This window comes from Lepidochelys olivacea, assembly GCF_965140295.1.
Source record: "Lepidochelys olivacea isolate rLepOli2 genome assembly, chromosome: 10".
NCBI lineage: Eukaryota > Metazoa > Chordata > Testudines > Cheloniidae > Lepidochelys > Lepidochelys olivacea.
Window position 1 is genome coordinate 70728221 of NC_140420.1, and position 21279 is coordinate 70749499.

A 21279-nucleotide genomic window follows, 5' to 3' on the forward strand; every position below is an offset into this window, starting at 1 on the left:
TCCAATTCATGCTGGGGCTGGGCCGGCACAAAAACAGGGAGAATTACAAGCTCCCTGAGGTCCTAACCCCAAAAGCCCAGAAACTGTTCTACTGTGCAGGCACCTGCCTTGGAAAGTTCATTTCCTTATGTATCTGCTGTAGTGACCATCTGGAGATAAGGGAATTACTCAGATCAGTCCTTGTATGAGTTCAATTGCATTCACCAGGACTAGGAGTTTAGATTCCTCATGAAACACTTTATTCCTAGATGTGGCTCGGGTAAGTGCCAGTGTCTCTGATTCAAGGTATCAGAGCCGCTGAGCCAGACGCCCAAACTAACTAAAAAATACTATCAATGGCTCCATTGAAAATGCCAATGGCAAACACAACCCACAGCTTCAAAAAAAAACGGAGTGCTGAAATGAGTGGGGCTGCCTAATCTGTAGAATTGTCAGGTAACAAGGGGGGCTGGGGCTGGGGAAGAGGGTATCTGGGGAAGGGGGCAGCTTCTTAAATGTGGAAATTACACAGATGGAGTTTCCACTCAAAAGGTCTTAGAAGGTGTGAGTTTTGGCAGAGCTGTTGTGGTTCCCATGGAAACCCAATGAGGCTGGAGCCGGGATGTCTGGGGAGAAAGATGACAGCAGTACATTGTAAATGCATTGTAATTGCCCTTGGAACACATGAACTGGAAGCCTCTGGTCTGACGCAGCACATTGGAGATATGTTGTTGCTTACTGTACAGAAACTTTTTTATCTCTGCATCTATTACATATGGTCTCAGGGCCTCTTTTTTGCAAAGCAGCCTTCTGTTTTCTGATATCAAGCCCTTTCTGGAATACCTTGGGCGTCAAGCAGGATATGCCCTGGAAGCCATGAGGTTTAGTAGATTGTGCATTATGCAGATCAAGAAAGCTCCATGACAAAAATACATCACTGGCTCAGTGCACCGAAGGCCCAGTCTGTGCCAGCAATGACAGCACTTTGCAGTACCCGATGCGCAGTTCCTTATGTGATCTCTCTCTTTCAGCTACAGCTCATCTACCAGATCTGACGCAGAGGGGAATAGCGAAGTACTGCTTGTTTTCCAACACTATGGAAATGAGATGGCAAAGTTCTGCTCTCTTCCCCCTAGGCTACACATCACAGCCAGGTAACACAGCTTCAGAGCTGTTAGCTTACCTCTGACAGGGCTTTTTGATCATGTTAAACACACACAGCTGAGCGAGCACCACTGAAAAACACTCCTTTTTCCCCTCAGAAAAACAGGACCAGAGGGAGATGAGAGCTACAGAATGTAGATAGAGGCAATGGTTTGGCCAGTGCATACACATATTTCAGCATTAGCTCCAACTCTGTTTACAATACCCATGATGCCCAATGCCTCTGTGAAACAATGCAACTTGTGCAAGGGAGTCGCAGCATATTGTATGTTGTAATGTATATTCGTTTTATTCAGGATTATTTTACCTCTTAGTAAATCCAAGGCGATTTTCAAGAACCTGTTTCCAAATGGAGAGGAGGGGTGGTTGTTACAGAAAACCATTAGTGATCAACGGACAGTTGGGGTATAGACTTGAAAATGTATGTCAGAGGACAGGATACACCACCTCCCATTTAAGGCAAATGATGCCATCGCTGTCGCGGGATATACTTGGAAAGAATCATCGGATTCTTCATTTGAACGGACCCTTTGGCAACTGGCACACTTAGATTAGAGCATGATCCTCCTACAAAGGGTTTTGCCCCTAAACATCTAATGAAGTCAGTAGGAGTCAATGCATTCAGCCTCTCTCCGATTTTATCCCATCTTCTTTTCTGTAACTGATGAACTGCAAATAGAAGTGTACCCAAAGGAGCAATGTGGTGTGTGCGTAGAGCCAAGGTTTAAATCAGGTCTTGCGTCACCCTGAAGGAAACTGAGAGACACATTATTTTTACTCACACAGTAGGCTTTGGTACAGAAAACAGCCTGGGCTAAAGCTCATCCTCAAACTCACCCAGCCCAGTTAGGGCTGGAAAGAGCCAGGCCTGAGACAACAGAAGGAGCTCTCATTCTCCGTCTGAGTAGGGCTTTGTGAGTCAGGCTGTGTTTGCACAAACTGGACCTGGTTACTAACTGCAAGTTTTCCTTTCTGTAACCACTTTGCCTTTGAAGGTTATTATTAGCAATATAATAATAGTTATTAATAGCAACCTTAAATTTGCACCCTCATGCAAGATAACATATGTGATAACATAACTCTGGGGACTAGGATTACTTGGCTTTTTTTTCTGTTTGACTCTGATTGCACCTGCAAGTATTCTAGTGAGTGAGTTTACTGGCAGGGCGTATGTAGAAAAAGTGAACAGCAATTATTAGAGAGTATTAGGAATTACATGGATTCAGTAAGGGCTCAGAAACATACCATATGAGCTGTGAGTCCCATCAGAGCAAGCAACGCAGGTTGAATACCAAATATTCATTGTGATCTGCTTGTGTGAAATCTAGAGAGCAAAATTATTGGGTGCATCATTTTGAATAGATTTGAGAAAATTGTACTATTTTTGCAGTTTGTGAGAAAAGAAGAGACAAAACTCATCCAATAAATTATTCACTGCCAGTTACTCACCCATCCTTACTGTGGCAAGAGGATATTCATTAACATGCCTAGCCAAGTGGAGAGCTAACCAGACACCATAATTTGACTTCCATTTGTTTCACTCATGAATTTCCAAAGCAGATAGTTTTAATCTGCTCTTGAGATCCTGAGTGTGCCCTGGAGAATATTGGATGAGAAGTGCCTGCCTTGTCTCCTTTGCATCCTAATTACCAGATCACCATGTCTGAGCCAGGTGTAACCAACTATTCTGCAGCCCCAGGTGGGACAAAGGCATGAAGTATACAAGGGGAACTCTTGGCTCTATGAAAAGGAGTACTTGTGGCACCTTAGAGACTAACCAATTTATTTGAGCATAAGCTTTCGTGAGCTACAGCTCACTTCATCAAGTGAGCTGTAGCTCACGAAAGCTTATGCTCAAATAAATTGGTTAGTCTCTAAGGTGCCACAAGTACTCCTTTTCTTTTTGTGAATACAGACTAACACGGCTGTTACTCTGAAATCTTGGCTCTGTGGAGAACTGCAATCTTGTTTTGTTCTGCCTCACTCATATTCCTGCATTTCTTTTTTTAAACTCTTATTTTTCTCTTCTTAGCGACCTCAGCATTATTTCATCACCTCTCCCCATTAAGGATGGGCCATGCAACTGAGACCTTTCCACCTTTCAAGATATTTATGGAAGGAAGAATAACCATCTGCCTGCTGCATGATTTAGATTCACTCAAGGATGCTCTGGCTGATTTTGCCTATAGTGCTTTGCAAACAATTTCTGAGTATGAAACTGAGTGGGGTAAAGAGAAAACAAAACTTGTTTGGAAACATTCCAAAAATGTGCTTTCTTCTGCACTTGAGCAAATCCAAAGTAGTTCCACTGATTTCAACAATGTTTCTCTGTATTTATCATAGTGTAATTGAAATCAGAATCTGGCCCTATGTCACTATCATTAGATTGTTGTGAGGCTTATTTTAAGATGATGCTTCAATTCTGTGACACTACTGTGGTTAGAGACAAGCGCCCATCTGTTTTCCACGTAAATCTGCGCTTGCCAATTGGAAGAACTGTCACAGTAAGCATGTCCTGGAATCAGGGGAGTTTGAAACGACACCTGCTTATGTCCTCTCCAAGGTTTGGATATCACTTTAAATATTCTAGACAACTTATTCCTATTGTGTAACTAATTCCGCTTTGCAGGACTTCCGTATGGTAAGCACAACTGTCCCACCCTGAGACTCCACGTGGCTGGGAAACAAAACTCTTTTTAGCATGAACCTCACCCTCCTTTACTGGACGGAAATCACAGTTGCTAAAGTGATTAATACTTGAAAAAGGTGTGTCTGCCTTGGAGAAGAATGGAATGTTGGGCTTTATGGCACCTGGAAAGTCTATTGGAAAAGACAAGTTGAATAGCAAAATCAGGACTGCAGGAACTGGATTGGTAATGAGTCCTTGCGGATGAGTTCTGCTTGTTATTTATTTACATATATTAAGAGGAAAAACAACTTTATTGTTAGTCGTTTGGTTTTCTTTCCCAAATGCAATATTAGTTATATAATTAAAAATACTATATCCCATGAAATACTCCCCCACCCCCCAAAAAATTTTTTTTGGGGGGGGCACCATGGAAGTTGTGCCATTGATTTCCATGAGGACATGTCCATAGTACATGATTTATATTTAATGATTTTAGAGCAAGGTTGGATGGCACGGGGTATTGACACTTGACCCATGTTTATGCTGCAGCCTCTGCCGTTTCGTTTCTACCACCAGTGGAGAATTCCTGGTCCCAACTTTCCCATTGTGTATCCAGCTTAAGTGAGCTCCTTCCACCACAGCCCTGCCACCCTTCCTTAGGCAATCTACAGTCAGTGTAAAAGGAGCAGGAACAGAGAGAAATGGGGTGCTGGCTGGGTGATGGAGAACTCTCCCCTGGAGACTATGTGACACATGAATAACCTGAGACCCTTTAGGCAGGGGACAATAAATAATGCAGAGCTGACAAGGGGGCAGTGGGAGAATACACTAGACAAATAGATTGGCACACACGTGTCTTTTACTCTTAAAGTGTCTCTTTGGAGAATGGCTCCAATTTCTGTTCAGCTTTTTAACAGGGTGAAAGCCCAAGAGAGGTTTTAATTAAGTATTTAGCTGCTGGCAAATTTTGTATCCATCTGTTCCAGCATGGGATTTCATTCAGGCTTAGACTTCTGCAGCTGGCAGGTCACCTGGTGGTGAGCAGGGAGTGCCACACTCAGAGCCAGAGTAATCCCCGGCCTAATTCTACTGTCTGTGGTGCTGTTATACAAGGGATGATCTTGGCCCTGAATGTTCAACAGCTGGGACAGCAAATGAGGGAAAGTAATTTGTTTTCACTACTGTTTTCCCCTAAACTGAGCTGTCCATTTACTATATTGAGGGCTGGAATTGTTAACGTAGGGCCCACAGTGCTGAAAAGTATCAAGAGGCTGCTTGTTTCCCTTATCAAAGGACAGTAGAATGCCTACATAAAGGATCTCCTGTTAAAGAGCATATGCTTTCCATGCACCAAAGCCCGACAGATCTAAGGGACATGCAATCAGCTTCTAGCAGGACACGGGGAAATCACAAAGGAAAACTGGTTTAGCAAAAGAATTGATCCATTAATTGGAGACATTCCCTGGGCCTCAAATATATTTTATGAAACAGCCAAGCCCTGAGAAATGAACATACTGTAAAAGGACAAAGATAATGAGGGTAATCGGCCCAGAGAGAACTGAAGGAAATGTGCTCATAGGAGGACAGGGGAAAGCTTTAGTGCAAGGTCTGAAACAGGAGACAGTGCACATCCAGTTGAAGGGGCAGAAAAAGCAAGGCGTGAAGCCTGCACAGAGCTGGACCCCTCCAACACATGTGGTACCTGAGAAAGACATAACAAGAACCAGAGGCTGGAAATTAAAACCATCCAAATTCAAATTAGAAATAAGGCACAAAAACTTTTTTAACAGTGAGGGTGATTAATCATTGGAGCAACCTACCAAGGGAAGTGGTGGATTCTTCATCTTTTGATGTCTTCAGATCAAGACCGGCTACCTTTCTGGAAAATTTGTCATTGGGCTCAACGCAGCGGTAACTGGGTGAACGTCTATGGCCTGTGATATACAGGGATGTCAGATTAGATCAGGGATCGGCAACCTTTGGCACGTGGCCCATCAGGGAAAGCCGCTAGTGGGCCGGGCCAGTTTGTTCACCTGCAGCGTCCGCAAGTTCGCCCGATTGCAGCTCCCACTGGCCGCGGTTCACCATTCCAGGCCACTGGGGGCTGCGGGAAGCGGCACAGGCCGAGGGATGTGCTGGCCGCCACTTCCCACAGCCCCCATTGGCCTGGGACAGCGAACTGTGGTTAGTGGGAGCTGTGATAGGCCGAACCTGCAGACGCTGCAGGTAAACAACTGGCCCGGCCCGCCAGCGGCTGTCCCTGAAGGGCTGCGTGCCAAAGGTTGCCGATCCCTGGATTAGATAATCTAATGGTCCTTTCTGGCCTTAAAATCTATGAATCAAATCAAAATCCAAAGTCCAGCACCTGAACTTGGGTGATGTTCTGACCCAGATCTGAATACTGGGGTTCAGGCTTATTTCTGCTCATGAGTCTCATTCTTTTTGTGCCTCATCTCCAGTCCCTCCTGATGCAGAGTATGACCCCCCCCCCCACACACACACTTCATGGCTTTGCTGTGTGCCTCACTCACAGCTTGGTCCACAGAGGGAATTAAAAGCATTTGCAAACATTTCAGATCGCGTCAGGCATTGTATGGGCAAGCGCTGTGCAAGATTCCCACGCACAGCCCTGCCGACGCACCTCTGATCTGCAGCATCTGCTCCTACAGACCTGGCCTCCCACACAGCTAATGTTATTTATTTGCTGGGTTTATTTATAGGGCTTTGTGTGGGGCTGGTAGAGTGCAGCAGCCGGGCGCCGTACAGCTTATTAAAAACAAACAAAAACATGCAAGTCGTCTCAATGCAACTACTCAGCATCCATCGCCTGCCCAGCGAAATCTCTGGCCTTAATAGTATGTCAAACGGAGTCAATTAATCAAGAGCCAAATTCCAAACACTTGGGGATCTGGAGGATGGAGTGTCCTGGAAGGCGAGGGATGAAGTAAACTCAGGTTGCAATAAAAAGTGTGCTCCAGGGAAGCACAATTGCCATGATTGAGCAGCAGGGAGGGAAACAGAACAAGATCCTTAGCTGGTGTAAACTGGCATAGCTCCACTGTCTCCAAGGTAACTACGCCAATTAACGCCAGTGGAGGATCCAGCCCACAGACTCTAAATGAGTCCCAGATCTTGGAGGGTTTGGAAGATTATAATTAGCAACTGGAATTGTCCTTGGAAGAGCACAGATAGTCAACAAAGACTATGTTTTCTATGGGCTCACAATGACCCACCCTGCTCCGGAGGCGAGCAGTCTCATTCCGCACCAGCTGAACATTCCACGTGCTCCTCAAGAGTGGGGCATATCACAATAGCCTAGCTAGGCGGTTCGGATTGCAACTCACCCCTGGCCTGTGCTATCAGGGATTAAGTGTCAGCAATGCACCCAGCTCTGAAATAGTAGCTCACACGATACCAGATACAAACAGGACAGATGGGACATGCTGGGAGGGCTGCTTGTTAAGGTCTCATGGTTTGTGGGCAGCTGTCACAGTTCCCAGGCGAACTGCACCTCTGACCCCTCGCAGTCCTGTCGAGCGCTCCCCTCCCGAGGCTCAGGCCTTGGGATGTTGTCTGGCTCTGATGGAATCACAGGATGCGCCACTCTCAGACTGGTCTCTGGGTTGCAGTGCCCTGATACTAACTGAGATTACCTCAGCAGGTCTGATAGAGGCTCAGACCCTCCCGTTCTGTTCCCTCTGAAGCAGGGACCAGTGGTTAATATTGTGACCAGGCAGCCTCCTTGAAGCAAAATATCATTTAGTTAGAACCACAGTATTTCAGAGAAAACAGCTCTTAAAACAACAAAACAGACTGTACGCATGTCTAGGTTTTCCCTAAGGTAGCGGTTCTCCAACTTCATTGCACTGTGACCACCTTCTGACAACAAAAATTACTCCATAACCCTGGGCAGGAGGGCAGGGAAATGGGGTGGAGCCAGAGCCCTGCACCCCGGGCTGAAGCCCGCGGGCTTGGTTTTCAGCCCAGAGCAGAGAGGCTCAGGCTTTGGCGTCAGCCAACAAGTTTAACATCGGCTCTGGGTCATCTAAGGCATATGATTCCCTGGCTCTGGGAAGGCCCAACTGCTTTAGACTCCCTCTGCAGAGTCTCTCTGTGTCAGCCAGTCTCCTTAGACAGCCTCTGACAAGTGAGCCCCCCCCATGCACCTCCTTTCCCCCGGAGCAGCAGTAGTGGACTTTTGATCTCCAGACTCCTCACGTTGGCAGAACAAAGCTGGAAACAGGATTCTCGAAGCCGGCAGCCTGCCCCTCTGGCCTTTCAAGGAGGTGCTGGCTGGGTGGAGCGGGCTGGGGAGACACACTCAAAGCGCAGGGCCAAGATGTAGGCTGGGATGGAGATGGGCAGAGCCTTGCAGAGGAGGACAAGAGATGTAAACTGGATTGGGTGGGGAAGGGGAGCCCACAGAAGGATGTGGGGGATGGGGAGAGGCACAGTCAGAGCTTTGGCTGAGTACAATAATATTAGCAGCTACATTTTGGACAAATGGGAGGGGCAATGGGGGCTCAAGAGGACTGGAGAGGAGGCCACTGCAGTAACAGACAGAAGATGATCAGGGTCCAGAAGAACTTAGTCAAGGTGTTACTAGCAACAGCCCTTGTTATCTGGGACTCCCACAAAGCTCTGCTAAAGCATTTCCGTCCTAATCTGCAGCCCAGCCCTGCCCCAGCAGTCCCAGTCCTGGGCTCCCACACAGCTCTGATAGTGCCCCTCAGCCCTGATTTGCAGCACCCCCTGCTTTTCCAGTCCTGGGCCCTTACTCAGCTCTGCACCCTCAAGCTTTCTGCCACATCCCATGCCCACCAACGAAGGGGTGAATTACCAAATGTCGGTGCTGTTGCTGCTGTAGTCTCTTTGGGTGCTGTTAACTGTACCAAGGGTTGACCAGAAACACTGCTGAACAAGCTCTTCCCATTAAAATAGAAAACCCACTTGTGTGTGGCTTTCGGCTCGAAGCAGACCTTGGCCAGACAAGCCTTCCTGTTGGCTATCCGGAGCGTAGGTGTGTGGCAGCAGGCACGTAGGGTTGATGGCCAGTAAGAAGTGACGCATTTTCCTCTAAAACTGTTCAATCACTTCACATTCCAGGTATTTCATGTCGTAATAAAAGTCCCTGTGTCCTGGATGCCAGTAAGGCCTGGGGGGCGGGGGAAGGTGAATTAAATGAGCCTTTTACAAGCATAGAGAAGCACTTACTCCTCTTCAAGCCATTTAAGGCAAATGTTGCTAGTCTTCTACCCATCCTGGTGTCCTGCTCAGCCCTGTATGCATTGTCCTTTGCAAACACCGTGGAGTCCCAGAAGCGGGGCTGGTGCACATCGTTGGCAGAAAAGTTGAAACAGAGAAGGAAAATGGCTATTTGTTTTAGAAATTGAGCAGAGGTGATTAGCGTGTTTGTGTGAAATGAATAAGGGCTTGTGTCTCTCCTCCCCTCCCACATTCTGCCAGCACTATCAGAGTCAGGTGGGAGTGGACAGCACTCAGGAGCTGCATGCACCTGGTTTCTGGGATGCAAATGCTGACAAAGGGCTTTTTTTTTTTAGGTTTGATCTCAAAGGAGAAAAAAATCAAAGAGCTTGGAAGCTCCTGGACCATGTTCACTCTGCTGCCTAATAAAATCAGCTGTAAGGCAGCTGCAGCGCTTCTAGGGTGACCAGATGACAAGCACAAAATATCGGGACATGTGGGGGGGCAGCCACAGGCTCACCCCCTACCAGGGCCGGCTCTAGGTTTTTTGCCACCCCAAGCGAAAAAAACCCCCAAAAATACTAGAGTGCCGCCGAAGCAAAATATAGGGACAAATGACGTCCCGACTGTACGTCTGTCGGGACATGGGACAAATAACTAAATATCAGGACAGTCCAGATTTTATCGGGACGTCTGGTCACCCTAAGCATTTCTCACATAGGAAGAGTGAGGGGTGTGTGTGATTTGCACACAAATAGCTCCGCAAATCAGAATCCAAGAGGCCTCGTTTGCATGAAGATATAGCAGAACTGTGGCAAGGTCCAGATCTGCAAGGAATGGTCAGGACTCGGAGTGTAAATTAACAGAGGATTTATACACAGGGATGTGCTTCTATGAAGAAATGGTTGGAGTTTTGCCACTGAATTCAATGGGAGTATGTTCAAGCTCAGTATGTGTTATCCTCCCAAACGGGCAAACTTATGGCTAATCAACTCCTTCTTTCTAATTTGGAACAACCAACGAGGCATTCCCTGATTTGTCTTTTGAAAGGATTGGGTAAATGTTGAAACAAGAGTCTGGGATCGATGCAAGTTTTCCTACTCCCCAGCTCTGTCAATGATGGTCACTCACTCCAGGTCTGCAGAACCAGAGCCTCCCCTGCTATTCCAGTCCTGGGTTCCCATACATCCTAATGAGTATTACTCCTGTTATTCTAGTCCTTGATCTTTCTGCTTGTGATCTACACTGGATTTGAACTCAGGCCTCTGAGATCTCAAGGTGTAGCATTAACCTGCCACATCACCTAAACCAGGGTGGCCAACCTGAGCCTGAGAAGGAGCCAGAATTTACCAATGTACATTGCCAAAGAGCCACAGTAATACGTCAACAGCCCCCCATTAGCTGCCCCCCCCGCCGCTCCCAGCGCCTCCCACCCACCAGCAGCCCTGCCGATCAGCACCTCCTCCTCCTTCCCCGCACCTCCCGATCAGCTGTTTCATGGCATGCAGGAGGCTGCGGAGCAGGGGGAAAGGGGGAGGACTGAGGGCACAGCGGGCTCAGGGGAGGGCACGGGAAGGGGTGGAGTGGGGGCAGGGCCTGTGGCAGAGCCAGGGGTTGAGCCGTGCGCACCCCCCGGCACAGTGGAAAGTTGGTGCCTGTAGTTCCAGCCCCGGAGTCGGTGCCTGGACAAGGAGCCGCAGATTAACTGGTGAAGAGCCGCACGTGGCTCTGGAACAACAGGTTGGCCACCCCTGACCTAAACCCTATCAAGCTTTTCAGGGGAAAAATAGCAATCAAAAGTGTGTGTATGAGAGTTAAAACATTTCCAGTACGGCAGTCTTTGTTTCCTTTGATTTCTTTCAAGTAATAGATGTTATGCTGCTGACAGTACTTTGATCACCTAATGCACAGAGCCCACAGTGAAGCTGCTGATCTTGTTGGACCTATCTCCTACATATAATCTGCTCCCAGTCAGCCTCAGGTATCAGTCACACCTGTTGGGCAAGAGAATGCCCCATCTCACGGGAACTTCAGGGCAGGTGCACCTGCATGGTATAGTCTGAGCACATCTGCCAAACAGCCACAGCCACTTAGGAGCTCTTCCTTTCATTATAAATATTTATGAAGCTTTGGCACCCGTGAAAGTGGAGAAAGAATAGCACCAGCTAGGTCTAAGTTAGTACAGGCCTCTCACACCGTCTGCCAGAAAGTCTCTACCCTGACCTGCAACACCCCCTGCACTGCCAGCCTTAAACCCAACACAGCTCTACTACGGCACCACAGTCCTGATGTGCATGCCCCTCCCCCCCGCATCTTTTTGAGCAGATGGGTCCCATATCTAGCACGGAGTGCTTATAATCCTCTCTCCCCCTTGGCACTGCCAGGACAGCACCACTTTAGCTCATCTCCTGCTCCTGCTGCAGCACCAGCACCTGCCTCTCCTAATGCCAATCACAGAGGGAGTGCTCAGCTCAAGAAGGTCTCTCTGCCTTTGACCTCCAGCCAACCTACCATCCTGCCTAAAATTTCATTTTTGATAAATAAAATGCGCCTACAGCTAGCTGTCCCTCCCCCCAGCTCACATGATTGGCAGCAGAGAAAAGAGAAAGCCAAAAGGAGCCCTGCTTCAGGAAGAGGATCCAGCAAACATTACTGCTGCAGCAGGGAAGGGGTTAAAGAGACAGCACCAAGAAAATGAAAAGACCTGAAGTGTGACCTTGCAGGACTACTACTGAAAAGCCATTCACAGCAGGAAGGTAAAAGGACCAGAGAGCCTGTGGTAAGGCTTAGGTATTGTGGGCTCTAGGGCAGTAGGGTCTGACTCTGGCTTTCCTAGGCCAATCCCAGTTATAATTAGATGAGTTTAGTGCATACAGACACACCACTCTCTGCAGGGAAAGAAAAAGCCCTTCCAGCTGCTTTTAATGTGGTACCATGCTGAGGTCAAATCCTCTGTAGATAAAGAGTTTGGCTGCTGATTCACTGACAATGGCCTCTAAATTTAGCTCAGACAAGAGAGGAACCCCCAAAACCTCAAACAAGGCTGCTAATCTGAGAAGAGTGGATACATCTCCCTTTAGGGGCAGGGGTAGTGCAGCTATTGATTTATATAGGAACCAATAGGGTGGTTCTAGAGAATCACCCACCCAGAACAAAGCTGAGCCCATCTGTTCCTGGGGCAGAGGTATAAAGGCCAGTTCAGTAAAACTAGGCTTTTCCTTTAGCTATGGGGGCTGGAGTATAGGGGGGTGGCTGTTGTCAATACAGATGAGGCTGCTGTAGGGAAATGAGTGAGTGATACTTATGAAGCCTAGAACAAATGATGCTTAGGTACTATGGAGATGAGTATATTAGAAACATTGAGAGAAACCTAAGCCACCATAATGGCTTAAAGGAAGGCCGGCCCTTAAAGGTATGTCTATGGAGGGGTAAAAAACTCAAGTCTGCTGAGTTTGGCTCTGGGGCTTCAGAATTACTGTGGAGATATATGGGCTCCACCCTTAGCTAGCTTCACTTCACTAGCCCCACAGCCTGAGTCCTGTGAGCCTATGTCAGCTGACCCTGGCCAGCTGTAGCTGTGCTGTGGGTCTTTTATCTTTGTGTAGATGTACCTTAACTGTCTTGGGTTCGTAACCAGGGTTCAGTAATGCTTCCCTTTTGAGGCTATTCAAGTGCTTTATACACATTAATTGAGCCTCCTGTGGTCATCCCTATCTCCAGCACTCCTGTCCCATTGAAAAAATCAGGGCATCAAACATATTTTTAAATGCACAATAATAGGATGGATGCTTACTGCCACTATTAATCCCTTTGCTCTATCCCTTCTCCCTCTCTTTATGTATGATGTCTCTCAAAGCTTAGTAGCCCAGGGGAGGAAGAGACCATGTCTTTGTATCTGTGTGTAAAATGCCTAGTACGCTGATGCTGTACAAATAAGTAATAGCAGGGCTCACACTAACCCTTGCTTGGGGGTAGGTAACTATTATCTCCACTTACAGACAAGTGAAGTGAATTGTTTACAGTTAAAGTGAATTGGTGAGAGCTGTGACTAGAACTGCCATAGCTTAACTTTGCTGTGTTTGTTGATCACGCTCCCTTTCTGTGATCTCTGGTTTATAAATGTTAATGGTGGAGTTAGAACTCTCTTGTATCTACCAAAACACGTGCAATGGATGGGCCCCAGGCATGGTCCTACACAAACACAATGCAGTGCTCCGTCTACTAGCTCTGCAAGAGCCACTGTTAAACACTATTCCCTGAAAGTGCAATGTTGACACTTCTTAACACAGCTAGCACGTGAACAAGAAAAGGACCATGCTACCTTCCAGCTCTGCTATAAACAGACTGGAGGAAACAAAGGCTACAATGAGAGGGAAATGCATTTAATTCTCAAGGGCCACGGAATTAATGGAGGAAACGGACATGAAAAATATATCTAAAGTGTACAGATAAAAGTACAGCGCTGGTATCGTCTCAGGAGTTTGGAGGAGACTGAGGGCTGAGAAAGAGTTCTGTCTTCTTTCCTCTTGACAACATATTCATTAATCCCACCTTCCAACCCTCCCAACATGCAGGAGCAGAGTCTGAGGGCACAATCAGCTGTGCATGCTGTCAAAGTGAGAAGGTGAGAATAACCAGGACGTAGATGATCCCACAGAGGCAACCTGGTCACTTCCACTCAGTGGGCACCCCTTGTTTCCTGGACCTAAACTGTATTCACACTTATTCTTCCTTGGGATGCCCCACATGATACAAGTATAATTTCATCCATTTGCTATGTGGCTTTTTCAATGTCTCCTAGAATTGCGTTTCCTTTTTAAATTCCACTTCCCAATTGTGCAGATCATTTTTAAATAAAGACACCCACTGGTCCCTTTGGAAAGACAGTTTTTCCTGCCTCTGTTTGCTATTAAAAATTTGCTCTTCCAGTCACTTACCAGCTATAAAAACAATATGTGCTTTCTTCTTGGCATTTTTGTTTCTGTAAGAGGTTGATTTTCATATGCTAATATTTTAGGCATATATGCATTAGGGCAGAAACCCGTAATGACCTCAGAACACACCTGGGATCATTCCCCCTTTCATGAGCCAATCCCAGAAACTGATTTGGATCCAGTATAGTTACTAGATGAGAAAGTCCCTGGCTCAGAAGATTTACAGTCTAAGTGGGCTCAAAGCGCTAGATCCTCAGCCTTTATGAATCAGTGGCCCAAACAGAGCAAACACGTTGTTTTTCTTCTTACATTAGTAAAAGGTTTATTAATGTGTTGAGCCATTGCTCACTGTATTTATTTCAGTGTTCTTTTCCTAGTGGTGTGGCAGCTAGAAGGGGAAATGCCCATCTAATCCATCCCTTTGTCAGTGCAGCGGTAAATTGTTCCAATGGTTAATTATCCTCACTGTTAAAAATGTAGGTCTAATTTCTAGTCTGAATTTGGATCTAGCCATTGGATCATGTTATACCTTTGTCTTCTAGATTGAAGAGCCTATTATCACATATTTATTCCCCTGTAGGTACTTATAAACTGTGATCCAGTTCCTCCCCTTAGCCTTCTCTTTGTTTACTTGTTAATAAGTAGATTGAGCTCTGTGATGGGGCGCCTGCCCTGCACTAACCCTGAGAGGGTTAAAACCAGCATAGGGAGGCTGAGCAGCAGGCAGCCAAAGGAGTGGCTGTAGGGGAAACAGCCAATTAGGGCGGTGCCTGCAGACAATTAGGGTGGCAGCTGGACCAGCCAATTGGGGCCCAGATGGCCCATATGAAAGGAAGCTGCAGACCAGAGCAAAGGAGTCTGCTATAGGGAGTCCTAAGGAGAAGACTGGCTTCCTAGGGGACTATAGCAAGCCCAGCACCTGGGAAAGGGCAGGTGCTAGCAAGGATTGAGCTAATTCCCAAAATGCCCACCAGAAGGTGTTAGTGTGGTGAGTGACCCCATGACAAGCTCCTTGACTCTATCATTATAAGGCATAGTCTCTACTCCTTTAATCATTCTTGTAGCTCTTCTTTGAACCTTCTCCAATTTATCAGCACTCTTCTTGAATTGTAGACTCCAGAACTGGATCCAGTATTCTGGTGGCAGTCGCACCAGTGCCAAATACAAATAACTTCTCTGCTCTTATTTGAGGTTCCCTGTCTATGCATTCAAGGATCACATTAGCCCTGTTAGCCACAATGTCACACTGGGAGCTCATGTTCAGTTATCATTCACTATGATCCCCAAATCTTTTGGAGTCACTGCTTCCCAGGATAGTCCCCTATCAATGGAAAGAGTGTTCTCATCATCATATGATATGACTATATCATATTTCTCTCCCCCGCCCCCAGATATAGAACAGAAATATGTATTGCATACTTGTTTTTTCTGCATTGTTATTGATAATTCTACCATATCCCTCTAGTAATGGACCAATACCTTTGTTAGGGTTCTTTTTGTTCCTAATATACATAAGGACAATAAGGAGGATTGATTTTTTTTTTTTAAACTCTGCTGGCCATAGATTTCTCCTTGTGTCCCTCTCCTTGGCTTATCACTTTTCTACAGTTCCTAGCTTCTGATTTATATTCATTACTACCAACTTCCCTATAAGGTCCCTGACTCCTTGATTCCATTCCTAGCCATGTATTTGGTTGTAAATTTCTTCTTCATGGGAAACTCTGATCCCTCACCCCAGCCTTTTGTCCTCAGCTATGTCTGCCCTACCAGATGTTTACATGGTGTCCATCACCATAGTATCTAATGATTAAATTATCACCTTTCTATTTCGCCTAACATCTCTGCTTTCTGATAGCTGCCTCTTTATTTGTCTTTCCCTCCATTAGCTGCCTTTTTCCTTACGGAAAAACCTTTGGATTTCAGAGCATTACAAACCGCTCCTATGACATAACTATTAATCTCCCTATTTTAAAGATGGGGAAACCGAGGCCCAGAGGTGAAGGTATCTTGTAAGGTGACACAACAAGCCAATGGTGGAGTGGGGAATAGAATCCAAGATTCCAGAGTCCCTGTTCTGACCACAAGACCCTCCTTCTTCTCATCTGCTTCATTTTTGGTGCTGTCCAACAGATCTCCCAATGCAGAAGAGCTGTCCCTGGCGAAACTGATATCACATTCAGGCAGAGTGGTGCCAACCTACCAGACACAGGCATCATTCAGGGTAGAGAGGGGGCTTAAAGGGAGTTGGCCAGAGGGAGTTGGCAACTCATAACGAAAAGCAGGAGAGAAAAGGCTCTTTTCCAAAAAAGAAACGAAATAAAAATTAATAACTAAAGCTAAAAAAGCAGACTCAGAGTGAAGCGGCTTGACTTTTCCGAGAAGGCTCCCCAGATGCACAATGGGAACATCTGTGCCGCGGCTCACTCCTTGGAAGGGCCTCAGGCCACAGAGCGATGCTGGCGTCAGCTGGTTACAGTGATGGCCTTGATGAGGTCCTCTCCCTGCTTCCCACAGGGCCGGGGCCGCTCAGAAAAATCTGCTTGAGTGCAGCTACGCCTGCTGCTGGGCTTGAATCGCAGCCCAGGGCTGGATCTCAGCAGCCATAAATTCCTCTTTTCACTTTGTCTTGTTCTCTCCGGGCTCCATATATTTCAAACAGACAAGTGTCCTACATGGGGAGGTAGGAGGCTGGGGGGGGGGAGATGGTTGGGCCCAGAAACAACCGTCCTTCTGTGAGGCCCATGAAAAGCATTTTCATAAGGCCTATGCTCAAAACGTTCTGTTATCAGGCACCCAGAAGCAGCAGGTCGATGCATGCCCTGCTCCCGGGAACGAAATGAAACTCTAAACACACACATACCCGCAGTGGCCATTTGCACAGACAGGCATGGCCCATGCTCAGCACGGCTGTCGCATATAAACAAACAGTCTTTTCTGTATTGTTGCCAGCAGCGCCTATGTTCTTCCCACCCAAGGTGAAGACACACATGCCATAAGGATGGAAATTCACAGATCAGGATTAAATCTTCTCACATGTACTTGCAAAAGGTGAATACAGAAGTGGTGCTCTGAATTTGTATAAATAACAAAACCCTGCCTTTGTGTAGCATCTTTCATCTGACCCCTCTGCCTGGTAGGTATTCCGATGAGCTGGCTAGCATGCATGTGTCCTTTGCTAGATAGAGTTGGAACTGTTCAATCATGTGTCGCAGTCCCTGCACTGCTATCAGCTAACGAAGATTCCCTTCTAGTTCAGGTCCTAGCAGCCTTTGATATGGAAGCAGGAGGCTCTGAGTTCTAGTCCTGCTGTCACTTTCATGGTCCAGGTAACCCCTGTGTGCAGCACTGTGAAAGCCAGGACCTCCGAGAGAACTGCTGACTTGTTACACCCTAATTACCTCATTTCGGAGGTGGTGAAATGGAAGCACATGGAGGTGAAGTGACTTGCCCAAATCAATGGGAGTGGAACCCCATTTGGGAAGGAAGGGGTTTGTGGGGGGCAGTGGGAGCTTTTGGCTGCTGGGGGTGGGCAGGGTTGGTTGGGGAGCAGTGGAAGCCTAAAGCAGCCTGAGGGGATTGTGGCAGGGGGGATGGGTGGATAGTAGCAACCTGAGGAGGATTCCACCATTCTAACTCTCTCTCCATTAGCCTGCCCACTTCTGTCCCCTTCCAGCCCTGGCCCCTCTCAGCAGTTGCTGCCACCACTGACCACCTCCTCCTCCCTGGGCCCCAGGGCTCTGTGCTTGCCCAGCATCAACAGAGGGAGCTTTAAGAGGGGAGACAGAGACCACCTATGTGCAGTAGTTCCCGGGAGGCGGCTGGGGAGAGGGTTGGACAAGCAACCGCAGTGGCCTACCTGACTGTGTGAGCTCTCAGCTGGGATGCAGGCCAAAGTGACACTAGCCAGCCCTGTTTTATAAAGGTGAATCTGACTGCATTGTCTGGGGTGAGGGGTCTTCCCCTCCAGTTCCTGACCAGGAGTTTGGAATAACCAAAGGAGAGATTAGCCCCCGAAGAATCCATCCCAGTTTACACACTGAGACCAGCCTATGCTGAATCAGGACTTTGGGAATTCAGTGAGTGCTGGGCAGATGCCTGTGTAGTTCAGGCCTGGTTCATACAGTTCAGACACATACTCCCTAGGAGGGAGTCTTTGTGCCTTGATTTAAGGCGCATTTAATTCCCAGTAACTGGGGACGTACCAGTTGTGTTTGCTAATCTATCTTCTCAGGAACAATCCTCCAGTCTTTCATGTTGTGGGGGAATCCAGCCCTTCCACTCAATGTGTGTTGAATGGCTGGAGGATGGAATAATTTGGGATAAGCGGGAAGCTTTCTTTGAGCTTACAAATCCCTTCAAATTTTAAATATTTCCATGAGGGAGTATATATTTTCCAAGGAGTATATGGTGCTTTGTGGAACATTTTTCATATTTACAAAACCCATCCAAATACACAACACTGGTCAGTTTTCCGGACATTCAAAATATGAGGCCATCTTTAAAATGGCTTCACCTGTTTGAATAAAATTCCCCATAGGTTTTATACCCTGATATATATTTAAAATAAATATTAGGAAGCAGCCAGCTTTGGAATAATTTAAACAATGTTCCATGTATATTACTAAACGCATGGCCAATATCCTTTTATAAAATGCATCCCCAGCATACAGAAGACACCCTGATACTATATGCAGTACATACTGGAAAAGGGTTGATTGCATTTTGTATTAAGGTAAAAGAAATTAAGTTGGATGCTTCCAAATAGCCAATCGACACAAAAATATATAATTGGGTATTTGAGGTACAATAGCATATGACCTGGCTGCAAGATTATCTATTAACCTGCACTTGTGGGATAAAAATGAGGTTCTCTGAGCCATTTTAATGTAGAAAGTTATTTGTAGGCCTCCTTGCACTATGGAACAGTTCTGCCTTATACTCTTGAGATGAATATGCTTTCAAGTGGGAGCGTCCGGGGGACGGAATGTACCCACTCAGAGACACAGGATTGGTGTGTATCTTTCCAAAGCTGGAGAATAATTTTAATAGGTGTCTGAAATTTTATTTTGTGGTTTGGCTAATCGTTTCTCTACTAGTGGTTGATTTAAAGGTTAACAAAGAGCCCCAGTGGCAATTGTCGCTTTTTGTTTTTTCACATGTAATCTACTACCTTGTCCTCAAAATGACAAAATACATGGGCAGGGGGGAAGGGTATAGACAAGAGTCCCAGAGTCACTAAATTGAGCAGCAGGAGCCTAGGCTGGCTGGTCCTTTCAGTGTGAGGAAAATCTGTCTTGTCCATGACCCTACATAAACGTTATATTCCCATTTGGGGGCTGTGACTGACACCTGACCTTTTTTGCATCTCTTTATTAGGGACAGTGGTTTGACATACCAAAGGTCATGGGGTTAGTAACATTTTATTTCCTTCAGGCTGTGAGGACTTCAGAAAGTGCCCAGTATGGTCTGGCTGCTACCAGAAACAAACGATTAATAAGTCAACCTCTGTGATTTCCAGCTTGACTTTGCCCACTGTACAAGTCAAAACAAGAACTCGAGCAGCCAGCATGATCTAAATTAAACTCATGCCACGTTCTTTCTAATGCATACATCACTCATCAAGAGGAATTGAGATTTTAGGATGGGGTGTAAGTCAGGACAACGTATGGCTTTTGTGGCTGACACTTCCACATCTATATTGGGTCTACAGGGCCCAAACTAGCTAAACCTTGTTTCTGTCCGCAGTTATGACTCAGAAATTGCTTTTGAGGGACAGATATATTCAGCATCGTGGGTACCGTTTTTAGAGTGACTTTTCTGACCGTAACCACATATTAATGTCATCCTAAAAAGGTAACAAATGTTGCTCTATGTGGTGCTTGCTTTGATCTTTTCCACCTTTCTGTTATTTTAAGACACACAAGGATCAAGTGGCACACTACCATGCCCTGATTATGTCACAACAGAGCGACCTTGTATGACTCTCTCAGAGGAATTTGCCACTCAGTTTATTGTGGCTTTCCCTTTAAAAATGTGGAGAAGTTGGCTCTAGTAAAAATGAAAAATTCTCAGTACTGGTTAGCTGGAGAGTGAGTGGAAACAGTAACCATCCAAACTTCTCCATGAAGGGATTGCAAACATACTCTACCTCTGACCTGCAACACTCCTTGCTATTCTAGCCCTGGATCTCAACACTACTCAGCTGATGTCCCACAACCTTGACTTACATCATCCCTTGCTATTCCTATCCACGGCCCCTCCCTCACAGAGACTGGCAATCTTGCCCTATTGTTCATTAGATTTTTGAAGTGAACAATTATCTTCTCGGGCCAAAGCTAAAATTGCCACTTAGCTAGGGGTTTTTAACCTCCTGAGCCAGTCCTCCCAAATGTCAGCAATGTGGTGACTGGGTTTTAAAAGTGATGGCGGTGGATGGTGTTTGCTTTTTAAGGTTGAGAGTCCCACTCCTTGTGTTCAGGAAATCTTGTCTGCACCTCCACCCGTGGGGCAATCCTGCTTCATCTGCTCTGAGCAACTCAATGTCTGTCTACATGAGCCAAATGGAGGCAAAGGTGCAAAATTCAAATGCTGATGGGCAACATCAGGTAATGGTGCTGAGAGCACCTGCTGCCCTGCCTGACTACTGAATGCAAGAAGATTGGACCCCACATATAGAGAGCGGGGGAAATGCAGGAAGAGTCATAGATTTTACAAGATGGAAACCTCTACTGGGCCCTATTTGCTCTATTAAGTCCTTGCCAGTCCAGTCTTTCACCAGTCAATGCAAGATTGTTCTCTCTCATCCATTTATCCAACCTAGCTTCACAAGTCCCAAGTGATGCATCCCCAAGCTTTTCCCTTGGGAAACTGTCTGAGGGAGGGGTCAGGAGCTACTGAGCCAGGAAGCAAGCAGGGAAGTGAAGACTCTGGGATTCCAAAACCAAAGTCACGTGCAGAGGAAAGAGCCATGGATGCTCTGCAGCACGAGGAATGGGTCTGGGATAATGTCAGAAATCCATGCAGGAGCTGTAGAGGGGAGAGAGAGAGGAAGGCAGCTGGGAGGTCAGCATGGAAAGACACTGGAGAAGAACCAGTGCAGCAGGAAGGGGGAGAATCAGCCCCCATGTGAAGCCCATCAACACTAGGAACTGGCAAAGGAGATCCCAGCTCAGAAAGATGGGGAAACACTTCCAACTTACACCTTCACAGTGCGATTCCCTTCCGGGCTTTCCTTGCTGCCTTAGGCTCCTTCGGTTCCCCAGTAAACTCTGATTTACTTTAACCTTGAATAAATGCAAAGAACTGGAAGAGACCAGGTTTGTGGTTTTAATTGGGTAGCAATCAAGTTTTGCGCTCTGTGTTGGGACA

The 21279-nt window shown here is 46.5% G+C and overlaps 1 long non-coding RNA gene across 1 annotated transcript; it reads right to left on the reverse strand.

Moving 5' to 3' along the window:
• Window positions 1–1525: 1525 nt before the first annotated feature.
• Window positions 1526–9115, reverse strand: LOC311527682. Its single transcript, XR_014713418.1, has 3 exons — window positions 8613–9115; window positions 5593–5706; window positions 1526–1899 (listed from the first exon to the last, which is right to left on the reverse strand). It is a non-coding gene; the product is annotated as an uncharacterized lncRNA (long non-coding RNA).
• Between the last annotated feature and the right edge of the window lie 12164 nt (window positions 9116–21279).